This window comes from Delphinus delphis, chromosome 10, assembly GCF_949987515.2.
Source record: "Delphinus delphis chromosome 10, mDelDel1.2, whole genome shotgun sequence".
Classification (NCBI taxonomy): Eukaryota; Metazoa; Chordata; class Mammalia; order Artiodactyla; family Delphinidae; genus Delphinus; species Delphinus delphis.
The window spans coordinates 96024520-96037212 of record NC_082692.2 but is presented as its reverse complement, the minus strand read 5'-3'; the positions used below and the strand labels follow the sequence as shown (position 1 = coordinate 96037212).

Genomic DNA, 12693 nt, shown 5'->3' with positions numbered 1-12693 from the left:
GAGTTCCCTGTACTATACAGTAGGTCTTTTGTTGTTTATCCCTTTTATATATAGTAGTGTGTATCTGTTAATCCCAAGCTCCTAGTTTATCCCTTCCCCCTTCTTCCCCTTTGGTAACCATAAGTTTGTGCTCTGTGTCTATGAGTCTGTTTCTGTTTAGTAAATAAGTTAATTTGTATTATCTTTTAGATTTCGCATATTAAAATACATGGACCGCTTCACGAATTTACGTGTTATCCTTGCGCAGGGGCCATGCTAGTTTTCTCTGTGTCGTTGCAGTTTTAGTATATGTGCTGCCGGAATGAGCACTATTAAGTCTGTGTTTTATCTTTTAAGGAACTACCAGACTATTTTCAAAAGTGGCTGGGTTGTTTTACAGTCTAATTATCAGTGTGTGAGGTTCAGATTTCTGCACATTCCGGTTATTATCTGTCTTTTTTACTATAGCCATGCTAGTGGGTATGAAATTGTATCTAATTGTGGTTTTGATTTGGTGGCTAATGATGTTAAGCATCTTTTCATGTGCTTGTTGGCCATTTGGATATCTTCTTTGTGGAAATTTCCATTCATATATTTTGCTCATTTAAAAAATTGTTTTATTATTGAGTTTTAATACTTTTAAAATTTTTAATAAATTTTTTATTTTTGGCTCCTTTGGGTCTTAGTTGCTGTGTGTGGACTTTCTCTAGTTGCAGCGATCGGGGGCTACTCTTCATTGTGGTGTGTGGGCTTCTCATTGCCGTGGCTTCTCTTGTTGCGGAGCATGGGCCCTAGAGTGCAGGCTCAGTAATTGTGGCACACGGGCTTAGTTGCTCTGCGGCATGTGGGATCTTCCCGGACCAGGAATCGAACCCGTGTCCCCTGCATTAGCAGGCAGATTCCTAACTACTGTGCCACCAGGGAAGTCCCTATAATTTAAAAAAATTCTGGACACAAGTCCCCTATCAGAGAGATGATTTGCTAACATATTCTGTGGGTTATCTTTTCACTTTCTTGATAGAACCTTCAATCTATAGCTAGTCAGTAGTAAACACAGGTGACAACTTTGACTTGCAGTTGATGTCTGAAGTGGGTGGGTGGGCCAGTCTTCATAGGACTGAACCATTAACATGTGGGATTTGAAACTATCTCTGGATATAGTGTCAGAATTGAGTTGAATTGTAGAACACCAAGTTGGAGTTTGGAAATTGCTTGATGGTGTGTGGGAACCCCCACATGCACTGGAATTGGTGACCATAACCTTTAATGCCTTAATCAGTTTGGAAAGTTTATGGCCATTTTATTCTTCACATATTTCTTCTACCCTGTTCTATCCTATTCTATTCTAATCTCTCTTCTCCTTCTGGATTCCAGTTGTATGTGTTAGACATTCTTATATTCTCCCTCAGATCCCCTTTTCTCTATTCTGTCTTTTTATGTATTTCAATTTGTATACTTTCCTTTTTGTTTCAATTTGCATACTTTCTACTAACCTGTATTCAGGTTCACTGATTATTTCTTGGGCTGTATCCAATACCTTGTTAAGTCCATGTAATGAAGTCTTCATTTCTCGTTTTGTATTATTCATCTCTAGCACATCCATTTGATTCTTTTTTGTTTCCATGTCTCTCCTTAAATTTCCCATTCATTCACATATACTATCCATCTTTTCCATTACATATTTTAGCATCTTTATCATAGCTATTTCAATATTCTTGTTTGATCTTTCCAACATCTGGGCCATCTTTATGTCTGCTTCTATTGACCATTTCCTCTGTTGACCATAGATCACATTTCTTGCTTTTTCATATGACTTGTTATCTTCGGTTGCATGCTAAACATTTTATATTAAAGAACATAGAAAGAAGAACACTGTTCTGTCAGGCTGCTAGAGCAGGGGCTGACTTGGTTGGATCTGAAATTGAGCAGTGTTTGGACTTTGTTTTAGCCTTCCTTTCATTCATTTCACCATTGGCTTCACATTACTTGAAGGCAGAATCAGTACTTTCCGTTCAGCATGGATTAAATCATTGGCCGTATAATTGAACTCAATTTCTACCTCCCTCACTTCGCTGAGGTCATGCTGGCCCAGAGTTCCAACTGTCTAATCATGTGGTTTGTCTTTTGGGCAACCAGCTCCCATCCTGAAGCTCTCTGGAGGTCCACCATAAGTCACCTCATTAGCAAAACAAAGAGTTCTGTCACTCAGGAAATTCAAAGAATTTTTGAAGCTCTGTGCCAGGAATCAGGGACAAAGACCAGATGTGTTCTCCATTTTACTATAGACTTTCCCTCAGCTCTCCTGCCCATCCCTCACCTTCTGAGGGAACCTTGCACTTGGAGAGAGATCTCAGCCTGATGTACGGCAGCATGGATTTCTCTCTTCTCTCCTTCTCTGCCCCCATACATTGAAGGTTCACAGGGTAAGAGGTGGTGAGTGGGTACAGACCCAGTCTGTGGGTGCGAGTCTTCAGGATTCTCATCAGTCATGGCAGCCCAAACACTGCTGTTAGAAGTCTGCTTGGGGGGGACCTTCAAGATGGCAGAGAGGGCTTCCCTGGTGGTGCAGTGGTTGGGAGTCTGCCTGCCGATGCAGGGGACATGGAGGATCCCACATGCTGCGGAGCGGCTGGGCCCGTGGGCCATGGCTACTGGGCCTGCGCGTCCGGAGCCTGTGCTCTGCAACAGGAGGGGCCGCAACAGTGAGAGGCCTACGTACTGCAAAAAAAAAAAAAAAAAAAAAAGATGGCAGAGGAGTCAGACGTGGAGATCACATTCCTCCCCACAAATACATCAAAAATACTTCTACATCTGGAACATCTCCTATAGAACACCTACCAAATGCTGGCAGAAGAGCTCAGACTTCCCCAAAGGCAAGAAAATCCCCACGTACCTGGCCATGTGGCTGACAGTGTCTTGGTGCTCCAGCCTGGTGTCAGGCCTGAGCCTCGGAGGTGGGAGAGCAGAGTTCAGGACAATGGACCATCAGAGACCTCCCTGGCCCACGTAATATCAGTTGGCAAGAGCGCTCCCAGAGATCTCTGTCTCAACACTAACACCCAGATCAACCCAACAGCCAGCAAGCTCCAGTGCTGGATGCCCCATACCAAACAACTAGAATGATGGAAACACAACCCACCCATTAGCATAGAGGCTGCCTTAAAACCATAATTAGTTCACAGACACCCCAAAACACACCACTGGACGCAGCCCTGCCCACCAGAAAGACAGAATCCAGCCCCACCCACCAGAACACAGGCCCCAGTCCCCTGCATCAGGAAGCCTACACAAGCCACTGAAACAGCCTTACCCACGGGGAGCAGACACCAAAAACAGTGGGAACAACGAACCTGCAGGCTGCGAAAAGGACACCCCAAACACAGTAAGTTAAGCAAAATGAGAAGACAGAGAAACACGCAGCAGGTGAAGGAGCAAGGTAAAAACCCACCAGACCAAACAAATGAAGAGGAAATAGGCAGTCTACCTGAAAAAGAATTCAGAGTAATGTTAATAAAGATGATCCCAGATCTTGGAAATAGAATGGAGAAAATACAAGAAATGTTTAACAAGGACCTAGAAGAACTAAAGACCTAACAAACAATGATGAACAACACAATAAATGGAATTTTAAAATCTCTAGAAGGAATCAATAGCAGAATCAATAACAGTAGCAAAGATCAATAAAACTAAAACCTGGTTCTTTGAGATGATAAACAAAATTCATACCATTAGCCAGACTCATCAAGAAGAAAAGGGAGCAGACTCATATCAATAGAATTAGAAATGAAAAAGGAGAAGTAATCTTCTGAGGCAGAAGAATGGATAAGTGACCTGGAAGATAAAATAGTGGAAATAACTACTGCAGAGCAGAATAAAGAAAAAAGAATGAAAAGAACTGAGGACAGTCTCAGAGACCTCTGGGACAACGTTAAACGCACCAACATTCGAATTATAGGGGTTCCAGAAGAAGAAGAGAAAAAGAAAGGGACTGAGAAAATATTTGAAGAGATTATAGTTGAAAACTTCCCTAATATGGGAAAGGAAATAGTTAATCAAGTCCAGGAAGCACAGAGAGTCCCATACAGGATAAATCCAAGGAGAAACATGCCAAGACACATATTAATCAAACTGTCAAAAATTAAATACAAAGAAAACATATTAAAAGCAGCAAGGGAAAAACAACAAATAACACACAAAGGAATCCCCATAAAGTTAACAGCTTATCTTTCAGCAGAAACTCTGCAAGCCAGAAGGGACTGGCAGGACATATTTAAAGTGATGAAGGAGAAAAACCTGCAACCAAGATTACTCTACCCAGCAAGGATCTCATTCAGATTCGATAGAGAAATTAAAATCTTTACAGACAGGCAAAAGTTAAGAGAATGCAGCACCACCAAACCAGCTTTACAACAAATGCTAAAGGAACTTCTCTAGGCAGGGAACACAAGAGAAGGAAAAGACCTACAATAACAAACCCAAAACAATTAAGAAAATGGTAATAGGAGCATACATATCGATAACTACCTTAAACATAAATGGATTAGATGCTCCAACCAAAAGACATAGACTGGCTGAGTGGATACATAAACAAGACCTGTATATATGCTGTCTACAAGAGACCTACTTCAGACCTAGGGACACATACAGACTGAAAGTGAGGGGATGGAAAAAGATATTCCATGCAAATGGAAATCAAAAGAAAGCTGGAGTAGCAATTCTCATATCAGACAAAATAGACTTTAAAGACTATTACAAGAGACAAAGAAGGACACTACATAATGATCAAGGGATCAATCCAAGAAGAAGATATAACAATTGGAAATATTTATGCACCCAACATAGGAGCACCTCAATACATAAGACAAATGCTAACAGCCATAAAGGGGGAAATCGACAGTAACACAATCATAGCAGGGGACTTTAACACCCCACTTTCACCGATAGATCATCCAAAATGAAAATAAATAAGGAAACACCATCTTTAAATGATACATTAAAAAAGATGGACTTAATTGATATTTATAGGACATTCCATCCAAAAACAACAGAATACACTTTCTTCTCAAGTGCTCATGGAACATCCTTCAGAATAGATCATATCTTGGGTCACAAATCAAGCCTTGCTAAATTTAAGAAAATTCTAATCGTATCAAGTATCTTTTCTGACCACAATGCTATGAGACTAGATATCAATTGTAGGAAAAAAATCTGTAAAAAATACAAACACATGGAGGCTAAACAATACACTACTAAATAACCAAGAGATCACTGAATAAATCAAAGAGGAAATCAAAAGATACCTAGAAACAAATAACAATGAAAACACGATGACCCAAAACCTATGGGATGCAGCAAAAGGAGTTTTAAGAGGGAAGTTTATAGCAATGCAGTCCTTCCTCAAGAAACAAGAAACGTCTCAAGTAAACAACCTAACCTTACACCTAAGGCAATTAGAGAAAGAAGAACAAAAAAACCCCAGAGTTAGCAGAAGGAAAGAAATCATAAAGGTCAGATCAGAAGTAAATGAAAAAGAAATGAAGGAAACAGTAGCAAAGATCAATAAAACTAAAACCTGGTTCTTTGAGATGATAAACAAAATTCATACCATTAGCCAGACTCATCAAGAAGAAAAGGGAGCAGACTCATATCAATAGAATTAGAAATGAAAAAGGAGAAGTAACAACTGATGCTGTGGAAATACAAAGGATCATGAGAGATTACTACAAGCAACTCTATGCCAATAAAATGGACAGCCTGGAAGAAATGGACAAATTCTTAGAAAAGCACAACCTTGTGAGACTGAACCAGGAAGAAATAGAAAATATAAACAGACCAATCACAAGCACTGAAATTGAGACTGTGATTAAAAATCTTCCAACAAACAAAAGCCCAGGACCAGATGGATTCACAAGCGAATTCTATCAAACATTTAGAGAAGAGCTAACACCTATCCTTCTCAAACTGTTCCAAAATATAGCAGAGGGAGGAACACTCCCAAACTCATTCTACAAGCCCACCATCACCCTGATACCAAAACCAGACAAGGATGTCACAAAGAAGGAAAACTACAGGCCAGTATCACTGATGAACATAGATGCAAAAATCCTCAACAAAATACTAGCAAACTGAATTGAACAGCACATTAAAAGGATCATACACCATGATCAAGTGGGGTTTACCTCAGGAATGCAAGGATTCTTCAATATAGGCAAATGAATCAATGTGATACACCATATTAACAAATTGAAGGAGAAAAAACATATGATCATCTCAATAGATGCAGAGAAAGCTTTCAACAAAATTCAACACCCATTAATGATAAAAACCCTCCAGAAAGTAGGTATAGAGGGAACTTAACATAATAAAGGCCATATATGACAAACCCACAGCAAACATCATTCTCAGTGGTGAAAAGCTGAAACCATTTCCTCTAACATCAGGAACAAGACAAGGTTGTCCACTCTCACCAGTATTATTCAACATAGTTTTGGAAGTTTTAGCCACAGCAGTCAGAAGAAAAAGGAATAAAAGGAATCCAGATTGGAAAGGAGGATGTACAGCTGTCACTGTTTACCGATGACATGATTGTATACAGAGAGAATCCTAAAGATGTTACCAGAACACTACTAGAGCTAATCATTGAATCTGGTAAAGTAGCAGAATACAAAATTAATGCACAGAAATCTCTTGCATTCCTCTATACTAATGATGAAAAATCTCAAAGAGAAATTAAGGAAACACTCCCATTTACCACTGCAACAAAAAGAATAAAATACCTAGGAATAAACCTACCTAAGGAGACAAAAGACCTGTATGCAGAAAACTATAAGACACTGATGAAAGAAATTAAAGATGATACAAACAGATGGAGAGATATACCATGTTCTTGGATTGGAAAAATCAGCACTGTGAAAATGACTCTACTACCCAAAGCAATCTACAGATTCAATGCAATCCTTCTCAAACTACCACTGGCATTTTTCACAGAACTAGAACAAAAAAATTCACAATTTGTATGGAAACACGAAAGACCCCGAATAACCAAAGCGATCTTGAGAAAGAAAAACGGAGCTGGAGGAATCAGGCTCCCTGACTTCAGACTATACTACAAAGCTATAGTAATCAAGACAGTATGGTACTGGCACAAAAACAGAAATATAGATCAATGGAACAGGATCGAAAGCCCAGAGGTAAACCCATGCACATATGGTCACCTTATCTTTGATAAAGGAGGCAAAAATATACAATGGAGAAAAGAGAGCCTCTTCAATAAGTGGTGCTGGGAAAACTGGATAGCTACATGTAAAAGAATGAAATTAGAACACTTCCTAACACCATACACAAAAATAAGCTCAAAATGGATTAAAGACCTAATTGTAAGGCCAGACACTATCAAACTCTTAGAGGAAAACATAGGCAGAACACTATGACATAAATCACAGCAAGACCCTTTTTGACCCACCTCCTAGAGAAATGGAAATAAAAACAAAAATAAACAAATGGGACCTAATGAAACTTAAAAGCTTTTGCACAACAAAGGAAACCATAAACAAGACGAAGAGACAACCCTCAGAATGGGAGAAAATATTTGCAAATGAAGCAACTGACGAAGGATTAATCTCCAAAATTTACAAGCAGCTCATGCAGCTCAATATCAAAAAAACAAACAACCCAATCCAAAAAATGGGCAAAAGACCTAAATAGACATTTCTCCAAAGAAGATATACTGCCAACAAACACATGAAAGAATGCTCAACATCATTAGTCATTAGAGAAATGCAAATCAAAGGTACAATGAGATATCATCTCACACCAGTCAGAATGGCCATCATCAAAAAATCTACAAACAATAAATGCTGGAGAGGGTGTGAAGAAAAGGGAACCCTCTTGCACTGTTGGTGGCAATGTAAATTGATACAGCCACTATGGAGAACAGTATGGAGGTTCCTTATAAAACTAAAAATAGAGCTACCGTTTGACCCAGCAATCCCACTACTGGGCATATACCCTGAGAAAACCATAATTCAAGAAGAGTCATGTACCAAAATGTTCATTGCAGCTCCATTTACAATAGCCAGGACATGGAAGCAACCTAAGTGTCCATCAACAGATGAATGGATAAAGAAGATGTGACACATATATACAATGGAATATTACGCAGCCATAAAAGGAAACAAAATTGAGTTATTTGTAGTGAGGCGGATGGACCTAGAGTCTGTCATACAGAGTGAAGTAAGTCAGAAAGAGAAAAACAAATACCGTATGCTAACGCATATATATGGAATCTAAGAGAAAAAAAAAAGGTCATGAAGAACCTAGGGGCAAGACCAGAATAAAGACATAGACCAACTAGAGAATGGACTTGAGGATACGGGGAGGGGGAAGGGTAAGCTGGGACAAAGTGAGAGAGTGGCATGGACATATATACACTACCAAACGTAAAATAGATAGCTAGTGGGAAGCAGCTGCATAGCACAGGGAGATCAGCTCGGTGCTTTGTGACCACCTAGAGGGGTGGGATAGGGAGGGTGGGAGGGAGGGAGATGCAAGAGGGAAGAGATGTGGGGACATATGTATATGTGTAACTGATTCACTTTGTTGTAAAGCAGAAACCAACACACCCATTGTAAAGCAATTATACTCCAATAAAGTTGTTAAAAAAAAAATGAAGGGACATCCCACAGAATGGGAGAAAATAGTTACAAATTGTATATTTGATAAGGGACTTGTATCCAGAATATATAATGAATTCTTAAAATCCAATAATAAAAAGACAACCCAATTTAAAAAATTGGCAGAGAGTAAATAGACATTTCTTCAGAGAAGATACACAAATGGCCAGTGAGCACATGAAAGGATGAAAGGATGCTCAGTAGCATTAGACATCAGGAAAGTGCAAATGGAAACCACACTGAGATACTACTTCATATCCAGTAGGATGGCTAGAATCCAACAAGAGCGATGTTACCAGTGTTCTCAAGGATGTGGAGAAACTGGAACCCTCATGCTGTATTAGTGGGGATGTAAAACTCAAAAGGTTCAAGAGAGTTATCATATGCCCCAGCAATTTCACTCCTAGGTATATGCCCGAGAAAACTGAAAATACATGTCTATACAAAACCTGTGCCAGGCGTACCTTAGAGGTATTGTGGGTTCAATTCCAGACCAGCACAATAAAGTGAATATTGCAATAAAGCGAGTCCCGAATTTTTTGGTTTCCTAGAGTGCATATAAAAGTTATGTTTTAACCTCTTGAACAATGGAGGGGTTAGGAGTGCCGACCCCCTGTGCACTCGAAAATCTGTCGTTCAGGGCTCAGCTCTACATACCTTAGTTAAAAATGATTGCTAAGAAATGCTAGCCGTCATCTCAGCCTTTAGTGAGCTACCATTTTTTTGCTGGTGGAGGGTCTTCCCTTGATGTGATGGCTGCTTGACTGATCAGTGCGGTGGTTGCTCAAGGGTGGGGTGGCTCTGGAAATTTCTTAAGATAAGACGACAGTGAAGTTTGCCACATTCATGAACTCTTCCTTCCGTGAACGATTTCTCCGCAGCATGCAGTGCTGTTTGGTAGCATTTTACCCACAGCAGAACTTCTTTCAAAACTGGAGCCAGTGCTTTCAGACCCTGCCGCTGCTTTATCCACTAAGTTGATGTACTCTAAACCCTTCGTTGTCATTTCAGCAGTCTTCACAGCATTTTCACCAGGAATAGACTCCATGTCAAGAAACCACTTTATTTGCTCATGTGTTAGAAGCAGCTCCTCGTCTGTTCAGGTTTTGTCATGCGATTGCAGCATTTCAGCCACATCTTCAGGCCCCGCTTCTAATTGTACTCCTCTTGCGGTTTCCATCTGCAGCTCCTTCCTCCAGTGAAGGCTGAAACCCCTTCAAGTCATCCATGAGGGAATCAGCATCTTCCAAACTCCTGTTAATGTTGGTGTTTCGACCTCTTCTCATGAATCAGGAATGTTCTTAATGGCATCTAGAATGGTGAATCCTTTCCAGAAGGTTGTCCGTTTACTTTGCCCAGATCCTTCAGAGGAATTAGGTTAGGGAAGGTCTGGGGAGCCAGGCTTTGCTTTGAGGTTCAGTCCCCCTGCCTGGAGCCTCATTTGGCTGCCGTGGTGGCCGTCCCCTCTCTAGATGCCCTGGGTAGCTGGTGGGGGGGCCTCCCAATGCCCAGCTGTCTCTAGGCCAGACAGGACCCCTGGGCGCTGCAAAGCCCACCTGGGAGGACAAACCAAAGGTCAGGCTGGAGGAGAAAATGAACGGAGCCCTCACGCTACTCCCATCCCTGGTGGGTGGCTTGGCAGGGAGGGCAGCTCCCCTTCTGTTTGAATTGACCAGGCCGCTTAATCATCTTTTCATTGAGTCTGAACTTCAAGAAGCTTTTCAGGTGCAAGAAAGCTGGTCGAAGCCTGGGGCAGCTGTCTACCTGTGGGTAGGGTGGGTGTCCACCTGCTTCTTCTCTCCATTCTGAAAGTTAGTTAATTTAGATTAGAATTAGGGTTTAGGCTAGGTCTAATTCAGGGTGAAGTTAATTAATTTAGGTGAAACATTCTCCCCCAAAGGCGACCCGGTGTAGAAGCATGTGACCTGGGTTTGGAACTCGCCCCCGATGGATTTCAGCCACTCCCTCCCACGCCTGCTCGCTGTGCCTGACCAGGGAGGGGTATTTTGCAACCGGAGCTGGCATCAGAAGCCCCTCTTTAAATGCATATCCCTCAGGTAGGGGAGATGCATGAAATCTCTAATGCATCGTAGAAATAAGTGAATCTAAGTGTTTCTTCGTAGAATCCCAGATATTTGGGGACGGGATGGGAAAGACAGGGCTCCCTTGATGTCCACTTGTCCCTGGACCTCACAGTGTCCCTCCACAAGCACTTAATAGACACTGTTGAACATTGCTCTTGTGCCAGCTGCTTTGTATACACAGTCTCTCTTTTTTTTTTAACTGAGGTACAGTTGGCACACAGCACTGTTTCAGGTGTACAGGATAATGATTTCACTTAACATTCAGCACAGTCTTATCCTTACAGCATCCATTCGAGGAAGGTCACCTAGTCATATTGTTACAGTTTAGGAGGCTTCCCTGTTCCCCCTCGTGACCAGGCGGGGACATTGTCAGTCCCAGGATCTGCACGTTTGAGACAGCCATTGGTTCATTGGCCAACTCATTGATCACGTGTCTTGTGCACGCACAGCATACTAGGCACAGGGACCCAGTGGTGACCACAACCAGACCTGGCATTACCCAGAAACCCGCGCAAATGTACACGCAATCACACCCGTGGAAGGTGCTAAGGAGGAGGGGTCTGCAGGACGAGTGGTCCTGATGGAGTCAGGAAGCTGTGGCGGGTTTGCTGGGGTAAGAGGCATGAGCAGGAGGTCGCTTGGCCGCGGTGTGTGGGCAGTGGCTGAGGCTCGGGGGACCGGAAAGAGGGTGGTATGAAACGAGGTTGGTGTGGGCAGCAGGGCCTGGACCACTCGGGTGCCCTGGCTGCCGTAAAGCCTTTGGTCTTTACCCCTGGGGGCAGGGGGAGGACATTGAACTATTTGCCACAGAGGATGACATCATCACAAGTGTCATTTTAAAAGGCAACTAGCTGCTGTATGGAGTGCAGGTGGGAGGGGACAAGGGGGTTGCAGTGTCCGGAGTGTGTGTGGCTGGCAGCTTGGAGTGGAGCAGTGTTGGGGAGATGGGGGAGGGGGAGACAGCTTCACAAGATACCTAGGGAGTAAGTCAGATAGTCCTTGGGATGGAGGGAACCGTGCGAAGGGTGGTGGGCGGGCGGGTGGGCTTCATGGGCCCACGGCCCCTCCGTTAGCTCAGGCTTCTGTCACTTTCTTAAGCAACTTTGAACAAGGGGCTCTGCATCGTCACTTGGCACCTGGCCTTGCAAATTAGGTGCCTAGACCTGCCCTGGGGCTGGAACTGGGGCTCTAAGCCCCCTCCCCCCACCTCCAGGTGGTCCAGAAGCAGCTCTTCTGGCACAGGTGGTGCAGGCCCTGGACCTGGAGGGCTCACTGCCCCGAGCCATGAAGCTGCAAACAGGCCAGAGCTGCAGCCATAGGGGCCTGGCCCTGCAAGGAAGCAGCAGCAGCCGGGGCCAGTCCTGACCCCATTCTGGAGCTCACTTTTATTCTCTAAGAAGCAGGGAGATGGCGAGACACGATTTCTGGAGTCCTTTTTGGCTCAACATTTAATGTCTTTATGATTCTCCTGCGTCTTTGTTCCGAGTTCCTGCGGCCTCTCCATAGGCTGTGCCGGCCCTCAGGACTGCTGGGACGTGTATGGAGACGCTGGCCTGGAGGGGCTCCGCAGGACCCTTGCTTGTCCTCTCTGTCACTTCTCTGTCACGCTGTGCCTGACTTCCCACCGTTAGAGAGAAATGTACCGAGATGTAAAAAACAAACAACACCAAGAACAGAAAACCACTTCTGGGAGCAGTGATACTTGTGGCCGCTTTCCGCTGAAATCTCTGTGCTGTGATCTTCACTGGAGGGGCGGGAGGAGAGAGAGGACAGACCCCCGGTGACAGTTTGGCCCAGAGCTGGGCGGCGCAGGTCCCCAGGGTGGGCCAGAAGCGCCCGGCTTGCCAGGGACCGTTTTGCTGGCCAGGAGGACATCTGAGCCTCTGTTTCTGCAAGCTGCATGCGTCTCCACTGGCCCTGCGGCCTGCAGAGGTTTCTGTTTTCATTTCTCAGCGGTT

At 43.2% G+C, this 12693-nt stretch overlaps 1 non-coding gene across 1 annotated transcript; it reads right to left on the bottom strand.

Annotated features, from left to right (window-relative positions):
* Window positions 1–202: 202 nt before the first annotated feature.
* On the bottom strand, window positions 203–309 carry LOC132433048 (U6 spliceosomal RNA). The gene has a single exon (XR_009521086.1). It is a non-coding gene; the product is annotated as a U6 spliceosomal RNA (small nuclear RNA).
* Between the last annotated feature and the right edge of the window lie 12384 nt (window positions 310–12693).